The 17,323-nt window shown below is 46.3% G+C and overlaps 1 protein-coding gene and 1 pseudogene across 2 annotated transcripts in view; one reads left to right on the top strand and one right to left on the bottom strand.

The window, feature by feature from the left end:
* Positions 1-17,323, bottom strand: part of LOC147423907 (uncharacterized) — a 106,551-nt gene that overhangs the window by 57,044 nt on the left and 32,184 nt on the right. The window lies entirely within an intron of this gene.
* LOC147423909 (uncharacterized) lies at positions 14,456-15,920 on the top strand (annotated as a pseudogene).

The following is a 17,323-nucleotide window of genomic DNA, read 5'->3' as shown; positions in this document are numbered from 1 at the left end:
ACCTCCTGACAGACTTACTCGTAGAGCATTTGAGGCAGCTATACAGCTATCAGAGAGTGGGCATGAGAGAGCATGGTACTCACAGGTCAGAGCATGGTTTGAGGGACACGGTCTTGACATGGAGAGCCTACCACCATTCCAGTACGACCCCCACTCACCATATATTCACCTCTCTCGCAGTGAGAGGAACTTGGTATTGAGACAGGATCTGTGGCAGCTATACACTAGGAGAGTCTAGGAGTCACCTGGCTTGGGGACGAGGATGTCAGATTACAGAGACCAGTTTCTCACCATATTGTCTGGGGGGTTCATACAGAGACCACGCTATATGGACACATATATGCCACATAGCTCACGGGTGGCGATTGGTCAGCTGAGAGTGGCTTCACACAGGTTAGAGATTGAGATCGGGAGACACACTGGTGTTCTAGGGAGGAGCGAGTCTGCAGAGCCTGCACAGAGGAGGTAGAGAGTGAGGAGCACTTTGTATGTAGATGCAGAGCATACACTGAGATCAGAGGCAGGTATGAGGCCTTATTCAGAGGACAGCCCACTCTCCGAGAGATCATGGACTCTCGAGATCAGAGACAGCTCGGACGTTTCTTACTAGAGATACAGAGCCATCGGGACACACTACTACAGCCACACACAGCTACACAGACAGAGGGGAGACAGTCGCAGCTCACAGACTTCTTTCAGAGGATTGCCGCCCCTCCCTCACCAAACACTCAAAGGGGAGTGACACTGCCACAGGCGGAGGTGAACCGAGCTAGACGACGACCACGAGTCACAGGCTACAGGGGCGCGAGCTCCCACCACCGACAGATCGAGGAGATCCGAGCCCGGGAGCGCTGTGCCACTGAGGAGCGAGTAGCTCAGATGAGGGCCGACCCGACAGCTTTCATCCGGGTAGCCTTGGCACCAGCCCCGCCCATGTACCACATCTTACATCCCCCCATTAGTACAGGATGGAGCTAGATAGCTTGATGCATTCTCATGATTGTACTACCTTGAGCATATAGACATGCATATACCCCTAGAGAGATAGAGCTCCATCCCTCCTCAGATACTCCACTACCTACATTCAGTTCAGTTTTGTATCAGTTTTGTTTCATTTGTCTTTCCGATAGACGGATGACATACACACCATGTACATCTGTTTTGTCTCATAGGCCGATTTCGGCCTGACATAGACGTTAAAAATCTTTCTTTCTTTCTTTCTTTCTTTCTCTCTCTCTCATGTATGGTGCAACGGAATGAATGTTTGAACTTTGCTCAAGATGAGTGCTCCGAACTGTGCTCAAGGTTCCTTTTGTTCTTATGGAAGGGAGAGCCTTCAGTTCTTAATGAGAGAGTGCAATGAACACAAACAAAGTGAATGGACACTGTGCGTGAGAGTGTATGAGACTGAGAGATAGAGAAGAGAATACGACACCAGAATGTTGTCAAACCCTCCTCTGAAGGCCCCACTCTCTATGGCGAGAGCGGTCTACTTATGATTGCACAAATCTCTACAATGCTTGGACTTGCCGACGATGTCGACGACGATGAGGACGACGACGAGACGGGCTGAAATTTGAAAATGCTAATGGCTGAAATCTGCAATTCTTCTATCTGCTGAATTTGATGACGACGGTACGACGACGACGACGCTGAAAACGCAGATGCTGAAATCTGCATTTTCCGGGCTGAAACTGTAAACCTTGCGGAAACTGACCGTGCGGCGAGGAACTGTTGCGGAAAGGTGAGATCTGCGAGGTTCGGGACTTGATCTGCGGTGTCTAAGGGCTGAAAACTGAAAACGCTGATGGTTCTTGAGGTTCCGTCGCGGAGAATCTGCAAAACGTTGGGGTATAATGCAGATGCAAAAAGGCTAGGGCTGAAAATCTGCTGCTGTCGGTGGTTGTTTCGCAAATGCAAAACGCTAGGCTGATCTGATGTGTCTTGACGACGCCGAGCTGATCTGCTGTGCACAAATCACCAAGGCTGATCTGATGCAAAAACGCTAGGCCTTCTATAGAGAAAACCCCAGAGTAGTCGCAAGGGTTGGTCTTGCTGAGAAGTTGCCTGTTGAGCAAGGTGCTCCTGCTGCCTCTTCTGCCAGAAAGTGCTAACTCTGGTTTGCTTATATTAACTTAGCAAAATTGCCCTACCTACTTTCCAACAAAAGTCACTTAAAAATAATAAGTGACAATATCAAAAATAGGAAAAATAGGCCTATGCACTATAAAAATGCTCCTGATGGGTTATAATGGAAATCTAATGATCATGCTTTATGCAACTAGAGGATATGCATCTAATTTAAGCGTCGGGACATGCAGAGTCTGCGAACAGACTCACAAAAGTGCCAGATCACTTCCTATTCTAAACTGACTTGACTGAACTGAACCCTGGTCATGCTGTAGCTTGTCCACGGACACATAGGGTTAGATATATCACCTGACATCATGTAAGGTGCAGTGGAATGAATGTTTAAACTTTGCTCAAGATGAGTGCTCCGAACTGTGCTCAAGGTTCCTTTTGTTCTTATGGAAGGGAGAGCCTACCGTTCTTAATGAGAGAATGCTATGATCACGAACAAAGTGAATGGGCACTTTGCGTGCAAGTGTATGAGACAGAGAGATAGAGAGAGGAGAATACAACACTAAGATGTTGTAAAACCGTCCTCAGAGGCCCCATCTCGTCGGCGAGAGTGGTCTACTATTGATTGCACAAACTGGTACAAACTGAATGCATGTGACTGATGCAAGTCTAGGCTATGTCGGTGTCGTCGACGGGGGTGACGAGGCGGACACTAGGGCTGAAAACTGAAGGAATGTATCTACTGTCCAAAACCGCTCAAGGCTGAAATCCGCTGCAAATCAAAACGCTGAATTGGGGCTGATTTCTGCTGCTGAAAAACGCTGATTTGGGGGCTGAAACTGCAGGTCTTCAGGGCTGAAAACTGATGGGTTTTTGGCTGAAAACTGCAGGTCTTCATCTGCTGAAAATCGCCATGCGCAAAGGCTGCAAATCTGGAAAAGCTAGGCTCCTGAAAAACGCCAGGGCTGAGGACTTCTTGGCGATGAGTGCTTGCTTCAAAAACGCTAGTTCTGGGATCTTCTGGCGATGTTGGTTTGGATCAAAAACGCTAGAAGCTGGGGTTGATGGAAAACGCTAGGCTAGGGGAAGTCTTGCTTGGAGGGAAAATCGCCACCAAGGGGTTCTTGCTTGAGAAGTTGCTTGTTGAGCACTGGTGCTCCTGCTGCCTCTTCTGCCAATTAGTGCTAGTCTAGGTTTGCTTATATACAAACTTACTCAATTTGCCCTACCCACTTTCCAACAAAAGTCACTTAATAAGTGAAAAATGTCAAAAATAGGTAAAATAGGCTAAATGCACTGGAAAATTCCCCTGAAGGATTCTGATGGATTCTGATGGGAATGCTTATGATCATGCTGTGTGCAACCAGAGATATGCATCTACACTAAGTGACTAGGCATGCACGGTCTACGAATAGACTGACAAAAGTGCCAGATCACTTCTAATCTAGACTGACTGGACTGATTGAACCCTTGTCGTGCTGTAGCTTGTCCACGGACACATAGGGTTGGATGTGTCATGTGACATCCCCTCCTTTTCAAAGTGAGGTACTGGTACCGGATTGTATGGCGTAGAGGGAGATCACCAATAGCATCCGGAATCCTGGAAGGGACTCTTCGTCGGCCCACTCGGATGTGTGGGTCGTGCGATACTTGAACTTCATAAAGGTCTGCAACGCTTGCTTCTTTGGGCCGCGCCGAAAGCGACAATCTTCTGTGGCTCCTTCGATGCTTCAACTTCGTCTAGAGTCACGCTTCGTTCTTCTTCAAGAATCTCCATGGCTGAAAATTCCTGAAACTAGTTCCAACACAAAAACATGAACGTACCTATTCCATGTAAAGTGAATGGAAAAAATCTTGTCTTCATGTAGATGAACAAAGAGACGGAGTGCCAAACCGTTCACCACACATACGCAAACAATGGGATCGAATCTTTCTCTTCTGATCTAAATCAATCCACTGTGGCAAAACACAATGGAAATGACCATGGTTGGTGCTCATACTTTCTTGTGCTCTTTCTATAACTGTGTCGTGCCAAGGAAGAGACATGGAATGTGACTTCGTTGAATGCATACTTTTCAGCTATTCTTGAACAATCCGCATACATTCGTACTCATTCATGAGTGAAACGTGCTCAACGTACAATATGTCATGCCTAGGAAAAGGGATCACATAAAGACGCTGATGAAAATATAGGAAATGATCACGAATGAAACACTCAAACAATGCGTGTGTATGAATCATGCGAACACATAATACTTCTTGTGAGGGTTCTTTGGACCTTGACTGCAGAGCCAAGATCGATCCTTCGTGATTGATCGAATCTGCAACGAGGTTAGCTTCGCTAGAAAAAGCATCATCTAACACATCATCCTTGTGAACAATCACATCATCTTCATGGAAATCATCATGCTTGTGAGAAATCATATCTTGATCATGCAAATCATCATGCTTGTGAGAAATCACATCTTGATCATGCAAAGCAACATGCTCATCATTATCATCCAAATCATCATGCTTATCATTGGCATCCAAATCATCATGCTCATCATCATCATTCAAATCATCATGCGTATCATCATGCAAATCCTGTGTGTCATGCTTGAGAGAAGAAGAGACTAAGAGAGTCTCCTTTTCTTGATTCTGTGCAAAGTGCGCCTGCACTTGAGAAAAAAGTCGCCACAACTCTTTCATGTGTTGATCGCTCTTCTCTTGTCTTGCTTTGTTCTCGCGGTCATATTCTGCTTGTCTTTCGTTGTTTTCGCGATCAAATTTGCTTGTCTTTCTTTGGCTTCCAAGCGTGCTTGCTCGCTCTCACGCGCTATGGCTACCATTCTTTCTTGGTACTCGCGCTCTATGGCTGCTATTATTTCTTTGCTTTCTAACTTCCTGTCCATCACCCTCTTGTCAAAAGCCTCCATAGGAGTTAGTGCAATCCTTGGCGTAGATGGGAAGGGTCAGAAAAACCTCTTGGTAGGGAAAATTCTTCTTCGCCTCTCTCATGCTCATTACCTCCAAGCGAAGTATCCATTCCGCTTCGAGTGATGACCATCTACTGAAGTCCTGGGTTCTTGTGGGTTCTTGTGGTCTTGGGTTCTTAAGTTCACGAGGAACTTGGGTTCTTGGGTTCTTGGGATTCTTGAGGTTCTTGAGTTCTTCTTTCGCTTGCAATCGGTGTTAGAGAAGGATCTTCTCTTCACTCGAGTTCTGCTCTTTTCCGCGGGCGCACCCCTTGGCGGCCTTGCGCTCACACCAAGGTTGCTTTTTCCCACCTCACGTCGATTGGCTGGCCGCTAAGTGCACAGTTCGCTGTCAATGAGTGAAAAGAGGCACAAGGGGAGGCTCGACAAGCCCTTCTTTCTTGGGATTCATGTCACTCTTCAAAAACACGAATAGAAATCGACACGCCCAAGTGAACTTGGGTTCATGCGACCGCAACAAGCAAAAAAAATTGTGGTTCTTTCCTTGAGTGATACAGATTCCAAAACACGTTCAAAGCTCTGATACCAATGTAAGGTACAGCGGAATGAATGTTTGAACCATAGTTTTTTCTAACGTCAACCATGCAGCATACGCGGGCGGGTATGGAAGCCCGCCACAAGCCCGGTTCAGACCCCCTGAAGATTCCATACGTGGGATACCATACGGCACCCTAGAAAACACTAGAGTAGCACAAAAACCATAGAATACAATAAACCACTCCTTGGTATATTGTAATAGCACTATAGGGCAAAGGGTTCGCACATGGGCGAAATGCCCATCCCATTCAAAAACGCCCAAAATCTGGTCAGTTTTTAAAATCACTGCCCCACGTATGGAAACCCCAATCATACTTCAATCGAGCTCGTACGCGTCTGGAAGCATGGTTGGCCAATCATGCGCGTGAGAAAAAAACTATGGTTTGAACTTTGCTCAAGATGAGTGCTCCGAACTGTGCTCAAGGTTCCTTTTGTTCTTATGGAAGGAATGGTGTCACCAGGAGGTGTATTTTTCCTGTTGCCTTCCGTAAATAAGTACTAGATATATTTATTTTATTTTTACTTGTTTGTCCCAAAACCCTTGAAAAGGTGCAAGTGGACATTGCATGGCCAGTGTGAAACGGCTGCAGCCAAATGGGTTTCTCACATCGGGGATCTAGGTCGGTCAGACAGGGACTGCACGGGCCAATTAGCACTGAATTCTGATGAGTATGAAAGCTCGTGTGCGCCAAACTGGAATTTGGGCCACTCGTCAAGTCACTGCAACTTTATAAGTTGAAAGGGGCCAGTAAATTAACCCACATTGTAGATGTTGTTCAAATGGTAGTCTTCAATGATGGTCAGGAGACCGATAGGGACGCCATGGAAGCATCTCCTAAAATTTAGGGAACTGCTATTTTTGACCGGAAAATGTGTTCGCGTCATTAGCTCTGGAATGACAAGGGGAACATTTTATTGCTCTGTTGCCAAGTCAACTGACGCACCAGTTGAGATATTTTTAGCAGAGAAAGCCCAAACTCGGAAACTGGGCGACGTGTCAGCCTATGAGCGATTCTGCCACTCTAGGAGGCAAAAACGAGCTGCATATCAACAAAGGGGACGCCATTTTCAGCCTCAGGTGGATTGTAGCAGGTACAGAAGCTATGGAATGCTTACCTTGCCCTCTATGCACAGTATGGTGATGGGAGTGATGCCCCGCACGCTACATACTACTCTCTTTCTCCCCTACGTACAGTATGTTATGCCCCACTAGTGGGCTTCTCATTTGACCTATGTACAGTTATGGGGGTTTATGCGCGTTTGCCGAGGCAAGAGCCTTCTAAACAGGAACCGGATTAGCTAATTGCTATTCCCCCACAGGTACGCACAGTTCCATCACGAAAGATTGCGAGTTTGGAGAGTTTCCTCGCGTGAAAACTCGTCCAATTCACAGGGGAACTGTCCCATTGCGTGCGGGAGCCCTTGGGACACACGTAGGCGTGTTCGCTCCGCTAAAAACGATCCAAAACAGGGAATTACAGCCTGCTGTGTTTTTCTGCAGGTTTAGGGTTTCGCACCTAAACTACAAGGGAACATCGGGGAGCCTCGTGAGAGCCTTGGGATGCGTGTTCAGGCTTTTTGGCTCCCGGCAGTGAAAAACAGAGAATTATAGCCCGCTGAATTTCTGTGACAGCTCACCAGAAAGCTTCCAGATAGAGGGAATCCGTCCTAGACAGGTGTTTTTGACCTACAGGGGTTTTTGCGCCGTTATGCTGTCGAAATCCGGTCGAAAACCTGCGTTTTCAGCCCTCGCCAGGTTTGGACAGCTTTGTGAAAGCTTGTGCTAAGTGGTCGGATCATCTACCTTAATTTGAATAAAGAAATACCGAAAGGGACACCAGTCTTTGGGGCCTACAGGGTGTCGGTCTCGTGTGCGCAGTGACATTCTAGTCGCTGGACGCAACTGTGTTCTCTTCCCTTCTCAGTGCTCTGTGTAAAGTTAACAAGTAATTGAAATAGTACCGCCCTCTACGTTGTACGGGCCGGTTATATGGTTCCATCGACGGGATAGTCACTTTTTCTTCAAAAAGTGCAGCGTGGATTGTTGTGGGTGAAGGCAACACAGAGCTTGTCGATATGGCAGAGAAGAGAGACCAAATATTTGAAGAGGGATCTTCCTCACATGGCACAGAGAAAATCCCTTCAACTCTTCAAGAAGAGGACAGGTTGTTTAGAACTCAACTGCGTTGTTGCATGGACATGTTTCAGCAGTTGGCTAACAACCCAAGGATGCAGGAATTCTTACAAGCTCCGACACAGGGTTTTCAGCCTCCTACACAAGGCATGACTGAGCCGTTGCAGGAAAAGGAGATTTCCAATGCGTAGAGGACTCATGATGCTTGAGGGAAAGCCCATGTGGTTGAGCAACTAGCGGTGTCCAATGATCCAAAGCAACTTGCTTTAGCTGGACAGGAACCGTTTGTGAATGGTCAAGGGAGCAATGAACAGGCTATGCGTCAGACCCTTCCATTACCTAATACTTATCTTGGTTATTTTGGAGGTGGTTCAGTGTTTCAAGCTATGGCTGGACCTTCCACAGGTTATATGCCAGGGAATGTGTTCGGGACAATGCAAACAGGCATGGGTAACCCTATGTACGCGAACATGGGTGTCCAACCTGGTTTTCAGGGTGCCTATGGCCAGTTTCGAGTGCCTGGAACACAATTTGGTATGGCTGGTTTTTCGCAGCCATACGTACAAAATGCAGATATGACAGGGAAAACAGTTGATGCGAGTGCTGGAATGAACACTCATGGAGCACCACTGCTACAGACACCTGTTTATGATAATGTGGCTCCTTTGAGTCATCCTAAGGATTACAAGGAAGGTGGGCAGGGAGTGAAGTTTGAAACTTTCAGAGGAACTGAGGACCAATTAAAGGCTTTGACCTTCATACAGCAGTTCGATGCAGCTTATGCTGGAGGCAACTTCACGGAATCTTCAAAGATACGCAAGGCTGCCACTTTCTTGAAAGGGAATGCGCTTCAATGGTGGACCGCATTGTTAAACCAAGGTCAAGCCCCAACAACGTGGGTCCAATTCAAACAGCTTTTTGCGCCTGCATGGTTGACAAACACTTTTGAAGTGGATGTGATGACAGAATGGCACGAGTTGAATGCTAAACAGTGTGCGAATTTGGAAGAGTACAATAAACGGTTTTGGGCCGCACTGTTGCCAGTCACCTCTTACAGATTTGTGCCTTTGTCAGAACAAATTGAGAAGTACTGTTGCGGATTGCCCAAGAAAATCAGGGACTACTGCAAAAAGACTACTGTCATGAATATGTTTCAATTGATAGAGAATGCAAGAGTGGCCAACAATCTGTCTAAGGGAGATTCCGATGGATTTAATAGCCACAAGAAAGGGGCCCAGGGCAAACAGTTTTCAGCCAAGGGCAATGTTGCAACAAAGCCTTCTGAGTCTCCTGCAAAGAAGCCCTCCACTCAAGAAGCTGATACGTCCAAGAAGCAGTCTAAATCTTCTTCGGAACGAGGACAAGGACAAAAAAGGCATTTTTCTGGCAAAACTTTTCAAGAAAGGAAAGCTCTTAGGGAGGCCAAGAAATGCTACATTTGTGAACTAGACGAAATGAAGACACAATATGCTGAAGATTCAGATTTTGCAAGGATCTATGACCAGCTTGTTGATGGGCAACATCATGAGCACTATATGCTTAAGAATGACTTTCTCATGATGCATGGAAAGTTATGCGTTACTAAACAGTTACGGCCAAAGATTTTGATGGAAAGTCATGCTCCACCTTATGCTGGGCATCGTGGAATTGATGCGACAGTGAAAGGGGTTGAGGCATTCTTCTATTGGCCCGCTTTGCGTCAAGATGTTGACACATTTGTAAGATCATGCTTAGTATGCCAAAAAGTCAAATTTGACAGACAAAAGCAACCGGGATTGTTGCAGCCATTGCCGATCCCTGATAGGCCATGGGAAAGTATAGCAATGGACTTTATCTTTGATCTTCCAAGGACGCAAACAGGAAATGATGGGATTTGGACTATCATTTGTAGGTTCAGTAAGCAGGCCCATTTCATTCCTGTTAGGAAGAAGATAAAGCCACAACACATGGTCAAGATATTCATGAGCAATATCTTTAAATATCATGGGATGCCTCAGTCAATTGTCAGTGACAGGGATCCACGTATGACGAGTCTTTTCTGGAAGGCATTGTTTGAGAACATGGGCACTACGCTCAAGTTCTCTTCTTCGTTTCATCCGCAAACTGATGGACAGTCAAAAGAGGCAAATTCTACTGTCTTGGACCTGCTCAAATGTTATGTCTCAGAACACAATGCAACTTGGGAACACCATCTCCCATTGGTTGAATATGCTTACAATAACACTGTGCATACGTCAACACGTAAGGCACCATTTGAGATAGTGGAAGGAGGAAAGAAAGTCCCGCCCATTTTGCAGACTTAGGACAAGATATTTGAGGCAGACAAGTATGTGCAAGATATGGATGAAACATACAGGAAGATAAAGATTGCTCTTGAGAAGACTCAGGCTAAGCAAAAGAAAGTTGTTGATCGTCACCGTCGTGAACTTGTATTTTCACTTGGTGATTGGGTACTTTTGCGCTTTGAAAAGGCCAGGTTAAGGAAAAGGAAAGGCAAGGAACGCTTGTTTCCTAAGCTCAGTATGCGATATTATGGTCCTTTTCAGATTTCAGAAAAGATCAACGATGTAGCTTACAGGTTAAAGCTACCAGAAGGCTGGAAAATACATAATGCTTTTCATGTCAGCCTTCTAAAGGGGTTGAGGCATTCTTCTATTGGCCCGCTTTGCGTCAAGATGTTGACACATTTGTAAGATCATGCTTAGTATGCCAAAAAGTCAAATTTGACAGACAAAAGCAACCGGGATTGTTGCAGCCATTGCCGATCCCTGATAGGCCATGGGAAAGTATAGCAATGGACTTTATCTTTGATCTTCCAAGGACGCAAACAGGAAATGATGGGATTTGGACTATCATTTGTAGGTTCAGTAAGCAGGCCCATTTCATTCCTGTTAGGAAGAAGATAAAGCCACAACACATGGTCAAGATATTCATGAGCAATATCTTTAAATATCATGGGATGCCTCAGTCAATTGTCAGTGACAGGGATCCACGTATGACGAGTCTTTTCTGGAAGGCATTGTTTGAGAACATGGGCACTACGCTCAAGTTCTCTTCTTCGTTTCATCCGCAAACTGATGGACAGTCAAAAGAGGCAAATTCTACTGTCTTGGACCTGCTCAAATGTTATGTCTCAGAACACAATGCAACTTGGGAACACCATCTCCCATTGGTTGAATATGCTTACAATAACACTGTGCATACGTCAACACGTAAGGCACCATTTGAGATAGTGGAAGGAGGAAAGAAAGTCCCGCCCATTTTGCAGACTTAGGACAAGATATTTGAGGCAGACAAGTATGTGCAAGATATGGATGAAACATACAGGAAGATAAAGATTGCTCTTGAGAAGACTCAGGCTAAGCAAAAGAAAGTTGTTGATCGTCACCGTCGTGAACTTGTATTTTCACTTGGTGATTGGGTACTTTTGCGCTTTGAAAAGGCCAGGTTAAGGAAAAGGAAAGGCAAGGAACGCTTGTTTCCTAAGCTCAGTATGCGATATTATGGTCCTTTTCAGATTTCAGAAAAGATCAACGATGTAGCTTACAGGTTAAAGCTACCAGAAGGCTGGAAAATACATAATGCTTTTCATGTCAGCCTTCTAAGGCCCTTTGTTGGTGATGTGCCAGAGAATATGCTTGACGAGGAACAACCCGAAGTGGAAGAATTGGATGAAATCCTTGTTCCTGAACAGATATTGGCACATAAAGAAAAAAAGGTTAGAGGAAAAGTTGCAAGACGCTATTTGGTGAAGTTCAAGAACTATCCATCATTAGATGCCAAATGGATGGAAGAGTCTGAATTGCTTGATTCACCTCAGCTATTGCAATTGTATCTTGAAGCCTTTCAAATGGAACCCACAGTGACTTGATGCAACCTTTTTGGAGCAAGGCAAGAGCATGGTTCATTATGCTCAAGAGAGTAGTTAAGCAATTGTATCTACTCTTTCCATACAGAATTTAGCTAGAGAAGTTTGTGCTCAAGAGTACACTAGAAGACTTCTATGCTTGATATATGTGTCGTAGCCAGGTTGGTGGGATTGTTTAATCGTCCAACGCTACATTTCCGGAAGCATGTATATCTTGGATTCCCATCATAGAATATATGTGATATCAGGAGATATCTGCATGTATTATTGGCATGCAAGCGAGGTCGCTTGCAGTATTTCAAGGGTGGGGTGTGTCACCAGGAGGTGTATTTTTCCTGTTGCCTTCCGTAAATAAGTATTAGATATATTTATTTTATTTTTACTTGTTTGTCCCAAAACCCTTGAAAAGGTGCAAGTGGACATTGCATAGCCAGTGTGAAACGACTGCAGCCAAATGGGTTTCTCACATCGGGGATCTAGGTCGGTCAGACAGGGACTGCACGGGCCAATTAGCACTGAATTCTGATGAGTATGGAAGCTCGTGTGCGCCAAACTGGAATTTGGGCCACTCGTCAAGTCATTGCAACTTTATAAGTTGAAAGGGGCCAGTAAATTAACCCACATTGTAGATGTTGGTCAAATGGTAGTCTTCAATGATGGTCAGGAGACCGATAGGGACGCCATGGAAGCATCTCCTAAAATTTAGGGAACTGCTATTTTTGACCGGAAAATGTGTTCGCGTCATTAGCTCTGGAATGACAAGGGGAACATTTTATTGCTCTGCTGCCAAGTCAACTGACGCACCAGTTGAGATATTTTTAGCAGGGAAAGCCCAAACTCGGAAACTGGGCGACATGTCAGCCTGTGAGCGATTCTGCCACTCTGGGAGGCAAAAACGAGCTGCATATCAACAAAGGGGGCGCCATTTTCAGCCTCAGGTGGATTGTAGCAGGTACAGAAGCTATGGAATGCTTACCTTGCCCTCTATGCACAGTATGGTGACGGGAGTGATGCCCCGCACGCTACATACTACTCTCTTTCTCCCCTACGTACAGTATGTTATGCCCCACTAGTGGGCTTCTCGTTTGACCTATGTACAGTTCTGGGGGTTTATGCGCGTTTGCCAAGGCAAGAGCCTTCTGAACAGGAACCGGATTAGCTAATTGCTAATCCCCCACAGGTACGCACAGTTCCATCACGAAAGATTGCGAGTTTGGAGAGTTTTCTCGCGTGAAAACTCGTCCAATTCACAGGGGAACTGTCCTATTGCGTGCGGGAGCCCTTGGGACACGCGTAGGCGTGTTCGCTCCGCTAAAAACGATCCGAAACAGGGAATTACAGCCTGCTGTGTTTTTCTGCAGGTTTAGGGTTTCGCACCTAAATTGCAAGGGAACATCGGGGGAGCCTCGTGAGAGCCTTGGGATGCGTGTACAGGCTTTTGGGCTCCCGGCAGTGAAAAACAGAGAATTACAGCCCGCTGAATTTCTGTGACAGCTCACCAAAAAGCTTCCAGATATCGAGGGAATCCGTCCTAGATAGGTGTTTTTGACCTACACGGGTTTTTGCGCCGTTATGCTGTCGAAATCCGGTCGAAAACCTGCGTTTTCAGCCCTCGCCAGGTTTGGACAGCTTTGTGAAAGCTTGTGCTAAGTGGTCGGATCGTCTACCTTAATTTGAATAAAGAAATACCGAAAGGGGCGCCAGTCTTTGGGGCCTACAGGGTGTCGGTCTCGTGTGCGCAGTGACATTCTAGTCGCTGGACGCAATTGTGTTCTCTTTCCTTCTCAGTGCTCTGTGTAAAGTTAACAGGTAATTGAAATAGTACCGCCCTCTACGTTGTACGGGCCGGTTATAAATGGACACTATGCGTGCAAGTATATGAGATTGAGAGATATAGAGAGAAGAGAATACGACACCCCAAGATGTTGTAAAACCCTCCTCCGAAGGCCCCACTCTCGTAGGCGAGAGTGGTCTACTATTGATTGCTTAAACTGGTACAAACTGAATGCATGTGACTGATGCAAGTCTAGGCTATGTCGGTGTCGTCGACAGGGGTGACGAGACCGACGCTAGGGCTGAAAACTGAAGGAATGTATTTGCTGTCCAAAAACGCTCAAGGCTGAAATCTGTTGCAAATGAAAACACTGAATTGGGGCTGATTTCTGCTGCTGAAAAACGCTGATTTGGGGGCTGAAACTGCAGGTCTTTAGGGCTGAAAATGATGGGCTTTTGGCTGAAAACTGCAGGTCTTCATCTGCTGAAAATCGCCATGCACAAAGGCTGCAAATCTGGAAACGCTAGGCTCCTGAAAAACGCCAGGGCTGAGGACTTCTTGGCGATGAGTGCTTGCTTCAAAAACGCTAGTTCTGGGATCTTCTGGCGATGTTGGTTTGGATCAAAAACGCTAGAAGCTGGGGTTGATGGAAAACGCTAGGCTAGGGGAAGTCTTGCTTGGAGGGAAATTGCCACCAAGGGGTTCTTGCTTGAGAAGTTGCTTGTTGAGCACTGGTGCTCCTGCTGCCTCTTCTGCCAATTAGTGCTAGTCTAGGTTTGCTTATATACAAACTTACTCAATTTGCCCTACCCACTTTCCAACAAAAGTCACTTAAAAATAATAAGTGGAAAATGTCAAAAATAGGTAAAATAGGCTAAATGCACTCGAAAATTTCCCTAAAGGATTCTGATGGATTCTGATGGGAATGCTTATGATCATGCTGTGTGCAACCACAGGATATGCATTTACACTAAGTGACTGGGCATGCACGGTCTACGAATAGACTGACAAAAGTGCCAGATCACTTCTAATCTAGACTGACTGGACTGACTGAACCCTTGTCGTGTTGAAGCTTGTCCACGGACACAGAGGGTTGGATGTGTCACGTGACACTCTCTCTCTCTCTCTCTCTCTCTCTCTCTCTCTCTCTCTCTCATACTCTCATAATAGGTCTTGAGTTCAACTCCTCGTCGGCTAGATCTTTAAGGTCTCTTGGGATAGTTTTCCTACGACGTTAAAACTCTCTCCTCCTCCTCCTCCTCTTATTTCTCTCTCTCTCTCTCTCTCTCTCTCTCTCTCTCTCTCTCTCTCTCTCTCTCTCTCTCTCTCTCTCTCTGCCCTAACAGAGCCTTCCCCCACTCTCATTGGCCTCTTCTCCTGGGCAAGGGGCAGCTCCAAGGGGAGGTCTCAAACAAGCCATAGTGCCACCCAGTACCCAAATCAACTGCGAAAGCGGCACTTGAGCTCGCCATTGTCTGATGTAGTTGCAACCTGCTCAAAACCCTTCTCGCTAGTGAGTGCCTCAAGTGCACCAAGCCCTGGCCCTAACCCTCCACACCAATCTACTCACTCCAGAACCGTTTCGACTTGCATTCCAGAAGCTTGCCGATTTACCCTCTCAGATTTTCAAATCCATTAAGGTTGTTTGGTCCCCCATTCCTGCCTCTATTAAAGGACTCTGAACCTCCAACTCACTTCTTCAAAACAAGATGCAACAAGGGAGGTCATCCACACCAATCAAGCCGACACGCCTCTTTGTGTCTACACCACGAGTGGATCCAATAGACCTTCTACGTGCGCAAATTCGACAACTTAAAGATGAAAACACGGAACTCAAGGTGCGTCTTGCGGCCTTGGAGACCCATCTCACCGTTTTGGAGTCACAAAAGCAAGTTGGCACCGATCATATTCTTGCCAAAGCGAAGTAAGTTGAGCGAAGGCTCACCGCAAGCTTGGCAAACCTTGCCACTCAAGTCAATGAAGTAACCACCACCGTCTAAGGTAGAAGAATGCATACAAGAACGTCATCGACGGGAAGGATTGGTGTTATCCCTCCGCATCGGTGGCTTTCCCTCTACCTGATGGCGGGAAACCGATGATTACACTTCGACCTTAACCAAGCTCAACCAAGCTATTCACCCGATCGAGTTTGATCCCAACACGATCGAGAAGGTCCATCATGACCACCACACCAACCAAGGCACCCTTGTCTTCAAAAACAAAGAGGCGCCCGTAGCACTTATACAGCAAGCTCGACTACTCAAAGGCTCCAAAGTGTGGATAAGCGAGGCCTTGACCCCCGCTCAACTCAAAATCAAGAAACAAGAACTTCAAAAGGTGCGAGATGCTTGAGCAGCAGGTAAATGGGCCATCTACCGAGGTGGTAGGGCCATTATTGAGGAATTTCGGGTCCCAAGAACTCCCATATCAACCTTTGTTGTATCCGCATCTAGTCATGTATCCAATGTACCCTCTTGATAAGAGGCACCATGTATGCTTTCTTGGTCCCATAAGTCATATTTGACCTCCGAGGATGATAATGACATCTCTCTCTCTCTCTCTCTCTCTCTCTCTCTCTCTCTCTCTCTCTCTCTCTCTCTCTCTCTCTCTTGCTGCCTGCCCACCCATGCTTCTTGCACCTGCCTACACACCGGACCCCTTCGGGTTAGGTCACAGCAACAGTGGGGGCCAGAGTTACCCGGAATGCGGAACGGGAACGGCGACGAGCCTCCCTGCGGAACGGGGGAACGGGAATGGGTCCAGAACGGGAACGTCGCGGAACGGGAGGCTAAAAAAACACCCACATATTTCTTTTTTTAGCGTTATGTGTTTGAATACAAGTAGTACTAGAGTCCTTTGACTCTAATACCCACAAAAAACACGATTTGAATAGCATTCAACCTTTATTGGACTTGATTGGGATGTGTGGCGCCCAGAGTACATAGCACAAGACGCTACAAAAAAACCAAAGGTGACATACCATAATGAGAGTCGAGACTACAAGGGGGCCAAACCAGTGGCCACAATACCAAAAGACTGAAGGTGAAAAATACCATAAAGATGCTAGTAGCTACAAATGTCAAAAGAGGGCAAGGCTCAAGCAGCCATACAAAAAGGTAAGGATAATGGAAGTCCTAAAGTTGCAACTCTCGAGCCTCAAGACTCGAGACTCAAGAGCAACTAGCCTGAGAGGCCTCTCAATTCGTAGTAGCCGGCTGTAAATCATGCACATCCTCCCATTCCTCATCATCAAGCTCTATGCCCAGCTCGATCTCAGCCACGGATGAAGTAGCTGGTGTTGGTGGATGTGCATCTCCACCTGCCTGAGGAGCCTCTTGCTCCATCTCCCACTGTGTAAAAGGATCTGTCTATTTGTCTGTACTCTTGCAAAGCATTTTCAAATTTGCGCTGACAAGGACAAGATCATTAGCCTTCTCCACTCCAAGCCGATTCCTCTTCTTGGAAGCAATGTGGCTAAAGGTACTCCACAATTGCTCCAAGCATGAGGTACTAACTGACTGGCTGAGAATACGGATCGCCAATCTCTGAAGCTCAGGGCCATCATAGCCATAGTCCTCCCAGGGACATCATAGCCATAGTCCTCCCACCATAGCACTGAACCTATCTTCCTGCGATCAATCTGAGCATCTGGACTGCCAAATGACCCCCGCATCTCTCTGTACTGTCTCAACTGATCTCTGACAATGCGTCGCCCATCTCTGTCTAGAACCATCTTGTTTAAGATCTCTGTAAATTGGTTCATGACTTCTCTATCTGTCTCTTGCCCTGCACCTTGGAACTCTGAATCCACCATGTAGGCTCCCCATGTAAAGCAGAGGCATATGAATTCCACCTCAAGCTGCAAAGCGCATGGATCTCCTCATATCGCTCTACTTTCGGCTCAAGCTGTGTAAGTTGCTCGATCATGCGGTCCATTGCCTCATAAATCT

The sequence above is a fragment of the Adiantum capillus-veneris genome, chromosome 26, assembly GCF_014529385.1.
Source record: "Adiantum capillus-veneris isolate H3 chromosome 26, ASM1452938v2, whole genome shotgun sequence".
Taxonomy (NCBI): Eukaryota; Viridiplantae; Streptophyta; class Polypodiopsida; order Polypodiales; family Pteridaceae; genus Adiantum; species Adiantum capillus-veneris.
The sequence above is the reverse complement of the archived record's forward strand: the minus strand, read 5'-3'. Positions and strand labels throughout refer to the sequence as shown.